Below are 13,138 nucleotides of genomic sequence, written 5' to 3' on the forward strand. Positions count from 1 at the left end.
ATGCTGAAGCTGAATCTCCAATACTCTCCCCCTGATGCGAATAACTGACCCTGATGCTAGGGAAAAAATGAAGGAAAGAGGAGAAGGGGGTGACAGGTAATAAGATGGTTGTATGGCATCACTCACTGAATGGAGATGAGTTTGAGCAAACTCATGGAGATAGTGATGGACAGAGAAGCCTGGCATGCTGCAGTCCATGGAGTCACAGAGAGTCAGAACTTAGCAACTGAAAAACAGCAACAAGGATTAAGAAGTAGCAAAGTAATGGAGAAGTAAAGAATTTAAAATAATTGGATTTTGTAGAAATAGATAAGCTCACTGAAGAATTTTAAGGAAGATAGTAATATGATTAACTGAGTTTAGCAAGGTTAGCCATACACACATGCACACTGATCCCAGAGTATATATTAAATACTAGATAAATGAATGAGTAAATGAATGCAATACAGGGAATGAATTAATTTGCAAAAGCAAGTCAGTTCAGTTGCTCAGTCATGTCCGACTCTTTGTGACTCCATGGACTGTAGCACCACACACCAGACTTCCCTGTCCATCACCAACTTCCGAAATTTGCTTGAACTCATGTCCATCGAATTGGTGATGCCATCCAACCATCCCATCCTCTGTCATCCCCTTCTCCTCCTGCCTTCAGCCTTTCCCAGAATCAGGGTCTTTTCAAATGAGTCAGTTCTCCACATCAGGTGGCCAAAGTATTGGAGTTTCAGCTTCAGCATCAGTCCTTCCAATGAATATTCAGGACTGATTTCCTTTAGGATGTACTGATTGGATCTCCTTGATGTCCAACGGACTCTCAAAAGACAGGTAGTCCAGATCATAGGCTGTTGAAGTAAACTAAGCTAGAGCACATGGGCTTAGCTAAAATTGGCCTGATGGAGAACAGGTATAGATTCTCAAAATATAAAGAAAGTAGAGCAAGGAATACTTCATGATTTAGTTATTTAGTATAAGGGTGGATAAAGAAAGGGGAATGAATTGAAAATTTGTGGCTTAAATTACTGAGAATGGAAATATAGGATAAAGAGAAGATATGAGTATCAGTGAAGAATAATTCCAGTAACATTTTTATTACTGGTGTCTAGAGTGGTTGAAGAAATCAGAAGATGTTGTTAAAGGATATATAGTTGCATTTGAAAGTGAATAAGTTGTAGAGATCTAATGCATAGCATAATAATTATAGTCGATAATACTGCATTATGTTCTTACTTCAAAGATGCTAAGAGACTAAATCTCATCCCCTCCCCCCAAGGAAGTTATACTTGTGTAATATGGTAGAGGTGTTTGATGATAATCATATTATAATGCATAAATTTATTAAATCAATACATATGTCTTAAACTTACACAATATTGTATGTATATAGATCTGTACATATGATGGTGGGTGGATCGGAGGATCAGTGGTTTCCACAACCTCAGCAGTTCTAGGAACAGCAGTTGTACCCATGACCTTGGTGCCTTTGGCAGCAGTGGCAACACCTGCAGCCCTAGCTTCCCCACCTGTGGTTGTGGTGTTTGCAGCGCAGGGTACCTTGGTTACCCCAGCAATGATAGTGGTGCCTATGATTCTGACAATCCTGTAAGCAGCAGCAGAACTGGTGACCTTTATGGTGCAAGAAAGTACAATGGCACCTGCAACTCCTCTGGCAGAAGGAATAGGGGGTGGAAGTGTGCACTCCCAAATATAGCTGCAGGCAACTCATAAAAACAAAAGAAAACAAGTGCCACCTGCTAGGAAACAAAAGAAAGGCCTCTAATTCCCAAGGTAAATAAAGTTTTACTTAAATAAGAAGGTGTCCCTAGTTCAAATGTGCTGGTAGAGGCACATCTCATCAAATACCATGAAAGAAAAATCACAGTGGTATGGTTTCACAAAAAAGAGAATGGCAATTTTCCAACAGCCAAACTCAAAGTCTGGAAGATTGGTATCTAACTAATAGAGGATTCAAAACAGCTGTTGTGAATTCAGTGAGCTACAAGAAAACTCAGAAAGGTAATCCAGTGAACTCAGGAATAAATTTAGTAAAGAGATGTAAATTGCCAAAAAATACTGAAATTATAAAGAACAGAAAAAATTCAGAAGCTGAAGAACTCAATGTATGAGATGAAGAATGTATTAAAACACATGGAAACAGATCCAGTGGAAGAGAGAATAAGCAGTCTGGAAGACAGGGATCTAGAAATGATTCAGTTGGAATAGGAGAGAGAACTAAAATTTTAAAACAGTAAAGAAACTTTATGAGAACCATCAGACTCCATTAGGAAACTAACAGAAGAATAATAGTAGTTCCAGAAGAAGAGAAAGAGAAGGGGACAAGGAGAATATTCCAGGAAATAATAGCTAAGAACTTTCTAAACCAAGGAAAACATGCAGACATGTGGTCCATGAAGATAATTGATCATCTTACTATCTCAATGTAAAAAGACCCCTTCCAATATACATTACAATGAATCCACCAGTCTCAATAATGAAAGACTATTAAAGGCAGAGAGGGAAACCTACAGATGAACCTCCATTAGACTATAAGCAGATTTCTCAGCAGAAATTCTACAGAGAACGGAATGACATATTAAAAATATTGAAAGATAAAAACTTCCAGACAAGATACTTTAGTCAAGTTGCCCTTCATATATGAAGAGGAAATAAAATGCTTTCCCAGATTAAAAAAAAAAAAAAAAAGTCAAGGGAGTTCACCACTAACTACTAGATTTGCCTTAAATGAAATGTTGAAAGGAACTTTTCTACTTAAAACAATAAGACAGAAAGACACAATACTTTAAGTAAGCTGATAAAGACAGAATCAGAAAATTGTAACCCAATTATAGAATAGGATTCTAAACAATTATAGCATTGAGGTTTAAAGGAAAAAAAGCATTAAAAACAATTATAGCTACTACTGTTTAGTGACAAACTCACAGCATAAAAAGGGATCATTTGTGACAGCAAAAATATAAAAGGGGGTGGGAAAATGATGGAACCTCTAAAAACAAATGAAGATAAGTTGCTATCAGCAGAAAAAAATAACTATTTTATCTATGAGAGTTTATTCAAACCTCATGGTAACCACAAAATACATGTCTAGAGAAAAAGCTCAAAAAAGGAAACTGAAGAAATAATTCTAGAAAACTACCAACCCTAAAAGGTAAACAGAAATATAAAATAAAAAACAAACAAAAGAGATACAAAACAATCACTGGAGGCTCAGTGGTGAAAGACTCACTTGCAAATGCAGCAGACGCGGTTTCAATCCCTGGGTTGGGAAAATCCCCTGGAGAAGGAAATGGCAACCCACTCCAGTATTCTTGCCTGGAAAATCCCATGGACAGAGGAGCCTGTCAGGCTACAGTCCATGGGACTGCAAAAGTGTTGGACATGACCTAGCCACTAAACAAGTCCTTATATATCAGAAATCACCCTAACTGTAAATGAGTTGAACTCAGCAGTCGAGTGAGTTCAACTTATAACTACCTTAAGAGACTCAACTCCATAGACCGACAGATTTAAAGTGAAAGAGTAGAAGATGATACTCCAAGTAAATGTTACCAAAAGAAAGCAGGTATAGACATGCTGGTATAGTACAAGCTAGAATCAAGATTTCCAGGAGAAATACCAATAATCTCACATATGCAGACAACACAACCCTTATGTCAGAAAGTGAAGAAGAACTAAAGAGCCTCTGGATGAAAGTGAAAGAAAGTGAAAAAGGTGGCTTAAAACTCAACATTCAAAAAACAAAAATCATGGCATCTGATCTTATCACTTCAGGGCAAATAGATGGGGAAACAATGGAAACAGTGACAGACTTTAATTTTTTGGCTCCAAAATCACTGCAGATGTTGACTGCAGCCATGAAATTAAGACACTTGCTCCTTGGAAGGAAAGTTATGACCAACCTACACAGCAAATTAGAAGCAGAGACATTACTTTGTCAACAAAGGTCTGTCTAGTCAAAGCTATGGTTTTTCCAGTAGTCATTTATGGATGTGAGAGTTGGACTATAAGGAAAGCTGAATGCAAAAGAATTGATGCTTTTGAACTGTGGTGTTGGAGAAGACTTTTGAGAGTCCCTTGGACTGCACGGAGGTCCAACCAGTCCATCCTAAAGGAAATTAGTACTGAATGTTCATTGGTAGGACTGATGCTGAGACTGAAACTTGAATACATTGGCTACCTGATGCGAAGAACTGACTCCTTAGAAAAGACCCTGATGCTGGGAAAGACTGAAGGTGGGAGAAGGGGATGCCAGAGGATAAGATGGTTGCATGGCATCACTGACTCAATGGGCATGAGTTTGAGCAAGCTTCAGAAGTTGGTGATAGACAGGGAAGCCTAGCGTGCTGCAGTCCTTGGGGTCTCAAGGATTCAGACATGACTGAGTTTCTGAACTTAATATCTAAAAGAAGTTGATAGCTAAATATCAACATCTAAAAGAAAGTAACTCAAAAGAATTGCATTTTAAAATTTAATCTATTGTGAAATATATAACAAAAAGTGATATACCTATAAAACAATCACAGGGAACCTATGATTCATTAAATAGAAATGATACATAGGATTTATAAAATCTAGAGTAGATAGGTCATTATTAATTCATGAGGTATAATGAAATTAATATGAAAATAAAAAGAAAAAAATTGACTCTTGAAGTTGATTTTAATCAGCAAGTTAGACAAAGTTTCATAAAATATTAACCTGGTCAAAATTTAAGACATATTTATTCTTGATGAAATTATGTACACATGAAGGAAATTATCTAAATATTTCATTTGCATATGACATTTTACATATTGTACTTATTTATGCACTTATTAATCTCCCATTGTCTCCAGAATTATATCTTGAACTTCCAACTTACTTTGATTAAAGAGTAGTAATTTACTATGAAAACTTTAAAATTTGACAATTATGTAGTAACTGGATTTCAGGTTTTACTGGTTAAATTATATTTGAGCCTTAAAATCTGAGGCATTTGCTATCAGAGACATATGGAGAAATTTGGTAGCTGAATTAAGCTTAAGTAGGACTATGTATGTAGGATCACTTCTCTAGCAAAATATTTACTACATAATAGATACACAATATTCATTTTACAGTTTCTCTACCTACATATTTCCTCTATTAAAATGTTTTACATGTCTAACCATTTTTAAGAATTGTAGAAATGAAAAGGACTACTGAAATAGTTGTACTAATAGAATGGTTGTCTATAGAAGATGCACAAATAGCCTGAATTCATGTGGCATTGGTTCAGTAACATAGTTCAGATGAAAGATAAAAGGTCCAAAAAATTCCTTTTAGGAAGGTTAGCCCCTTTAGTAACTAGCTGATATTTGAGATACTTTAAATGACAAGAGTTTTAGTCTGACACAGCAAAGTCTATACATAATGGCTGTTAGAATTGTTGTCAGCCACAGAGGAATAATCATTTAACACATTGGTCCTCCCACAAATTAGTTATTAATAATCTGCAGGGAAAATACAATGGAACACTTATTGGGGGCTGTTTGTCAACATGGAGTGATTCTCACAATAGTTGCAAAAGTGGTAGCCCTGAGTTCCAAAAGCCTAATACAAAAATGTGAAATCTTTGAAGCTAGGGGAACCTAGAGAAGGAGTGCCAGGAAACCACAGCTGCTGGAGAGTGAAGAAGGGATCTCCAGTAAGGGGAAAGTCAGGAGAAACCCAATTCCTTCATTAAGCAAGTTCATGTCACTGAATGGTCCCTGAACAAGACACATGAAGGTCACAATGAAAGTAGCTTACAACCAAAGATTAAAATTGAGTGGATATCTAAACTGACACTCAATGCATGCCTGAGTCAGCAATTTAAGTTTAATAAACTAAAACAAAACATTTGTATTCTTGGAGAAATATAGTAAAATCTAGAATGTACCAAACATGCTATTCACAATGATCAGGACAAAATTCAATTATCCAACAGTCAGGAAGATGTGATCTAGTATTACCAAAAAAAAAAAAAAAAAAGCCATCAACAAACAGCGATTGCTAATTAACTCAGATGCTGCAATTTTCAGACCAATACTTCAAAACAATTTTCTCAGCTGTTTTCACTGAAGTAAAGGAAAATATGCTTATAATGTGTGAAAATATAGGAAATGTCAGTAGAGGAAGAATAATCAACCAATATACAATTGGTTGAATGTAAAATGGCAAAACAGCTGTGAAAAACATTCTAGAAGCTTTTTTACCCTTCTTTTTAAGTAAAAATGAACTACCAGGAGTTCCCTCCTGGGTATTTATTAAAAATAAATGAAACTTATTTTCACAAAAATAAGTGTAGGTGAATGTTAATAGCAGTTTTATTTCATAATAGCCAAAAACATGGGAATATCCCAAGTGTCTTTCAACAGAAGAATTGCTAAACAAATGTTGTACATTCATAGGATGGAATACTACTCAGAAATAGAAAGGAACAAATTAATATTTCACAAGGTTCCAGTAGCTAAATATTTCCCTAAATTCTAAATTCTAAAATGGTTTACCAGCACTTTGCAAAACTGTGTCAGCATGACTAATGAGACTTTTCTCATTTTAGTTTAGCTTTTTCCCTAAAAAAAGAAGCTACGATATAAATATTGTGAACCAAAGGGAAAAAAACAAACAAAATGTCTTCTTAGCTTCCATATCTCTTAAGGTCCTAAGGAAAGAGCAAAAAGAAGACATAAAAGGAGGCAAAACAAACAAACAAACAAAAAACCAAAGTTGGAAAACATGAAATGGAAAAACTACAGCCCAAGATGCTGAAAAGCAGGCTGATGGAAGAAATAAAAACCAGGGAAACACAGCCAAGAGAGCAGAGGAAAGCATACCGCTGCTGCTGCTGCTGCTAAGTCGATTCAGTGTGTCCAACTCTGTGCGACCCCATAGACGAGAGCCCACCAGACTCCGCCATCCCTGGGATTCTCCAGGCAAGAACACTGGAGTGGGTTGCCATTTCCTTCTCCAATGCATGAAAGTGAAAAGTGAAAAGTGAAAGTCAAGTCACTCAATCGTGTCTGACTCTTAGTGACCCCATGAACTGCAGCCTACCAGGCTCCTCCATCCATGGGATTTTCCAGGCAAGAGTACTGGAGTGGGGTGCCATTGCCTTCTCTAGAGGAAAGCATAGTTCTTCCCAAAAGAGCTCGGAACAAACTGCAGTAGAGAAACAATCAATATAAGGAGCAGGTGTGGACCTCAGGCCCACGAGAAGGTTAACTACTAACAACTTTTATTTGTAACAGCTGGCTCCATGAGTGCTCCTTGTTCACACTCCTTAGGCACAGGGAACAGGTTAACTACTAACATTTACTCTTGACAGCTGGCCACATGGACATTGCCTCTCTTCATTCCCAGGTTCTTTGAAGAAAAGCTTTAACTTCTTAAATAAAATTTGAAAACCACTCTCAAAAGTAAGTAATTTGTGTGTGTAGCAAAAGAGTGTGGGTTGTCAAAGTGAAGTCACTCAGTCCTATCTGACTCCTTGTGACCCCATGGACTATAGCCTACCAGGCTTCTCAGTCCATGGAATTTTCCAGGCAAGAGTACTGGAGTGGGTTGCCATTGCCTTCTCCAGGGGATCTTCACAACCATAGTAAATGAGCAAAGCTTAAAGAAATACTGGACTTGATTTCAGATGCTGAAAAAGAAATACACGTGTAACAAGTGTTGAAGCAGCTTTACCCAGGAATATATGCCAAGCGTTCTCTCTGGGGAAGAGCCTTTATTTTGGCAGTTGTAAGGATCCACAGCCTGGTTCCCTCTGTGTTCCACCCACAGCCAGGCACACTTCCAAAAAGCACTCTATGGTCCATCAATTAAAGGAAATGGATATTAGGAAAGCAAATCTACAGTAGCAAAGGAAAACCAACAATATAGCTATATTCATCAATCGAATTCTTTGTGGTAAGTTGTAAGAGGTGATCACTGAGTTTCTGAGGAAAATTAATAGAATGTGTTAAAAATAAGATAACAGACCCAAAATGGAGACACACGCTAAGTTACATTCGGCCAACCAAGACAAACTTAATTATAGCTTCAGCTGTCTAGGAAACAGAATCTTAAACCTGTCCATCAGGAATCACCTGATCAGCACTGGTTAGATAAACTGCCTGAGATACTCCTGCCATCCCCTAAAGGAAAGTTAACTTTGTAATAACTAACCTACATTTTTTTTCTTTTCTTTTTTGCATAGTATAACTTCCTTTTTCCATACCCCTCTGCCTGTAAAGCTTGCATTTCATATGGCTCTTCTGAGCTGCTTTCTACCTCCTATGTTAGATGCTGCCTGACTCTATTGGATTTTTGCTCAAATAAATCAGTTAAAGTAAATAACTAAATAAAGCTAATCAGAAATAAAAGGAAAAAATTAGTGATATATGCCACAGCATTGGTACATTGTAAACATACTTTGTTGAGAGAAATATACTTTCTCTAAAGAATATATGTTGAATGATTCAATTTATATGGATCTGTAGAATATGGAAGACTAATGCTTAAGGGGGACGTTATACAATGATTATATTTGGAGTGTAGGTAACAACTAAATGTAAAGGGAAAGAAAGGATGTTTTTGAGGTGATGATAACAGTCTTTATCCTGATGAGGATTTTGCCTACATAGGACTCATTCAAAACTCTGTCAATGTACACTTAAGATTTGTGCACTTTACTGTACTTGAATATTACATTAAAAAAAAACAAATTGGAGAACAGAAGTTAAGACAATTTTCAATCTCAAATTAAACAAGGGGAAAAATAGAGGAACTCAGTGCAGTATACTGTTTAAGATTTTTTTAATATGGATCATTTTTTTTAAGTCTTTTTTTAGGTTGTTATAATATTGCTTCTGTTTGGGTTCTGGTTTTTTTTTTTTTTTTTTTTTTTTTGCCCTGAGGCATATGGGATTTTGGTTACCTGATCAAGGAATGAACCCACATGTCCTGCATTGGAAGGTGAAGCATTAACCACTGGACCACCAGGAAAGTCCAAGTGCCACTTAGTTTTTAGATAAATATGAAATATGCCAAACCCAGAGCAGCATCCATATGATTACAGTGAGTTGGAGAGTCTGAAGCATTTCCCTCATAATATAATTTAAATGGAAGGCTTTTTCTACTTAGAACCTGCCCATTTTTTCAGACCTTAGGTTTACTCTTTGCATGTTGTTTGCAACCTCCTACCCATTCAAAAGAACAAAATACCAATACCAATACTAAGCAACATTATTTCTTTATTCATACATATGAAATACTAATCAAGGATTAAAGCCAGGAGTAGAAAGAAAAAGATCAGGCTATAAAAACTGAACTACAGATTCCAAAACTTATTGAGATAATGTAAAGAGTGTAAGAGTCATTTTTAAAAATATAATTAATATTCTTAAAAGGATTAAGAGTACACTATATTCAGTTTTTTAAATAACTTAAAAAAAACCCTAAAAACAAAATGATTAAATAATACTAATATTGTCACAGGAAAAATTATTATAATTTGTTCAATAAAATGAGAATTTTAATAAAAGTTGAAAATGTTTTTATACATTATGAAATCACCAAGTATAACTTGAATTTGTTAGGCAGTAATATTTGAGGAAATACTCAAATAGCATGTTGAACAGCAATGTAATGTGAGTGATATTGGTGATCTAGAGAGCATGTTATGATGATGGGAAATAGGCAGTGTGCCTCAGTGGATTAAACTAGGTATTATGAGTCTCAAGTTGTAATTTTAGCCCTGCCAATTATGGTATGAATTGGCAAATAATTTTCCCTCATAGGTGATAGTTTTTCCTCATCTACAAATTTAGTTTCAATCATATTTGAATTTATATATTATTATCATACAATTCATGACAATATTTGCATAATTACTTATAGTGTGTTTAAATACATGAACTTTAGATCTCCAAGAGAGTGAGTTTTAGTTTTTACCTTCAATGAATATTTCATGCCTTTTACATTTTGTTTTGCCTTTTTCATGTCTGTGTATTATTCTTCTGCTTCAGGATCTGTAGTTTACATTTTTGTAGTTCATGATTCTTTCTGGCTCCTGTGCCATATTTACCTTGGTGCAGCATCCAGCTTTTCTGCATCTGCAGCTCTCACAGGGCTGGTGAGCTGAAAAGGATGGATGGAGTGCCTGATTGCAGCCATGGCTGGCATACTCAGACAAGCAAGATTCTCCTATTCCTTTGTTTGCTTAACAAATCATGTAGGGCAAATTAAAGCAGCCAACCAAACATGCCCCAGCTCTACCTTCAGGGTGCTGTCCCCCTATGTGTCTACTGTATGATAAGTATTGTACAGAATATGAAAAGAAGTCATCAGTATCTAAATGTAATATTCGAATTAGCTAATAGTCCTATTCAATATTTGAAATTACTTGATCTCTCTTGAGTTGATCTCTTTTTATTTTTTCCTCATTAATATGTTTTTCAAAAAAGTGGTGAAACATTTATAAAATACAATTTTATGTATGTATACTTTCTTACTAGAAAGGATTGCAGAAATTTAGTGTTTACCAAACATGATATCTAGTAAATATGAGTATATATTCTCAAATATATGTTAATTGTTCAAATTATCTCAGAGGATAAATAGGTATTGCCTTACAAGAAATCAGCAATTATTGCATTTCTTTGTCAGATTTAAGAACTATCCGAGTTCTTAAATGATTTCCTATATTTGTAGAATAAAATTTTTCTGTATTTTAGTTGGTCTAAACTTTGCTTTTGACTAACTAAAATATATTGGAAATAAAAATTGATGTGGAAAATTAATAGAAATATGAAGAATTTTCATGCTTGCATTAATACATAATTGCTTGCTAATTATCAACCTGGAGTAATAGAAAAGGGTGATTCTGATTTCCTTGACATCATCATATTTTGGGACAATTCAAAGTTATTCCAAATGTATATTCAGATGTTTGGGTATTTAAATATCTGCTTCATGATGTGACTATGTTTATAAAATAGTTTTTAATTAAAACTACAAAAATTGTTTGCATTTTATTTACAAAGACTAGTTTGCTTCTGTTCAATCTATTAAAGTAGCTACCAAGCAAAGTATATTATTCAACATAATTTCAGATAATTCGTAAAATGACCAAATGAGGAGCATAAGGAATGAGAAACAAGTAGGATGTATTTTTCTTTTTTCAGAAGTGGGCCATCATCATTCTTTGAACAGGACATTTGTTCGCACAGCTCTAAATTAGCCGTGTTGTGTTAATTTAATATGCATTGAATAAATGGATGACGTAAATGAGCATAGAAAGGGGATGCTTATTTCTCGGGTATCACTGTGTATTGATTTCAAAAAAATGTAGTCTTTGAAATGATGCTGAGTATATTGGATTACTAAAGATAATGCTGTAGAATATAAAACTTTTAGATTCTGAGTTCACACTGTACTTTTTTTCTAATATTCCCACAAGATTTCTTGAATAGTTTTAATAACTTCTTCCTAAAATATTTTGTTAAATTAATAAAATTCACAAATTTGGTTAAATTAACAAAATGCAATTTGAAATGAATCAAATTGAATAGTTGTACAAGATACAACTGTTTGTAAAACATACAAATGCTAGCATTTACTTTCCTTTGTTAAAAATTGTGTAGTATTCCATGCGATTAAATCTTTTCAATAGCATAAAGCCATAGTGATACAAGGAGTCTCATGCTTTATATTGTGTTAGATGTTATGAGGCGCAATACATGCTTGTGTTTGGCAATACTTTTAAAAAATAAATTAGATCCTTGTAGTATGGGGAAAAAGAGTAGATATAAGAGCAGTGTTTCTTTATGGCCATCTGCTAAACATATGGTAATGTCATGTACTATGAAGGGGCTAAAATTTTACCCTACTCATAAGTTAACAATGTAGCAATGTAGCTTGAGACTCCTTTGTCAGAGATGAAGGATTTATTACTCATAGAACAGAAGGCAATAGGAATTTTACGTTTGTATTGGTTTACTTTGGCCCCAGTCTCCCAGAAAAAGTGGAAGAGGTCAGAAGTGGATGCTAAATACACAGTGACTTTATGTTATAGCTGAGTAACTCTGAGTTTAGGAAATCCAAGTTCATTATCAGATTCTCCAGGCAAGCCTACCCAAGCTTTGCCCTGGAGAAAGACACTATCTTTATTATACTGGAGGAAATAAGTCTGTTCTGTATTTCAACAGGAGATATTATCTCCATCTCCCAAAACTGTTTGCTATACGAACATCCTCAAAAGGATGCTTTGAGGTTGTCAGTGTCTCTGCAGAAATGCAAGAGGTCCCTGGAGAAGTTTCTATCAGCAATATCAACCTCTCATTTCTACACTGTCTGAACCTCTGGTTAGTCTTTCATGTATATGTCAATTACTCTGATTAATCTGATTGACAAGGATTGGGACCAAATTTGTTGAATTTGTTTTAGGCAGTGCATAATTAAGACCGCTATCAAGACTAGAATCAGCAAGATGAGTCAACAGCAATATTGACTTCAACCTTGCACTGCTGAGTCCTAGAATCAATTTACTGAACAAATACTATACACTGTCAAGTGATTATCTTTTTGTTTCTGTATCGGCCTTTCCATTTAACCAAAGGCATTAATCTAGATAGAACAGGATGTATTAATCATTGTACAGAGTTTAACTTGGGCCATGAAAAGGACATCTGAGCAACACTTATCTCTAGCTACATTGTCTAAGCAATCATAACTGACCTGAATAACTTTCATGACCAATGTTGTGTCATTGAGTGCTTCAGCTAAAACGACAGATAAATTTTGTGTTCACTTTCTTAATTGAACAACTCCTATTGCAGGGAAACTGCCTGCAGCATGCACATAAATAAGGAGAGCCTCATTTTGGAGAAATTTCCTCAGTCACCTGAGAGCAATATATAATCTGCTTGTAAGTTGCTTATGAGCATCCCTGAAGTAAAAGTCACTGTGTTTCAGATGACAGGACAGTGTGTCCCTGGCTTCCACATAAGATGTACAATTCTGGGAGCATATATGTACTGCCAGAAAGAAAGTGGTGCTTACAGTTACTGGGCCTCTCCCCAGCGGGGCCTATGTCAGACAGGGGGCACAGTTGGAAAGTGTCTCTAATGTGGCCTTGCAGCAG

The sequence above is a fragment of the Ovis canadensis genome, chromosome 2 (genome assembly GCF_042477335.2).
Source record: "Ovis canadensis isolate MfBH-ARS-UI-01 breed Bighorn chromosome 2, ARS-UI_OviCan_v2, whole genome shotgun sequence".
NCBI lineage: Eukaryota > Metazoa > Chordata > Mammalia > Artiodactyla > Bovidae > Ovis > Ovis canadensis.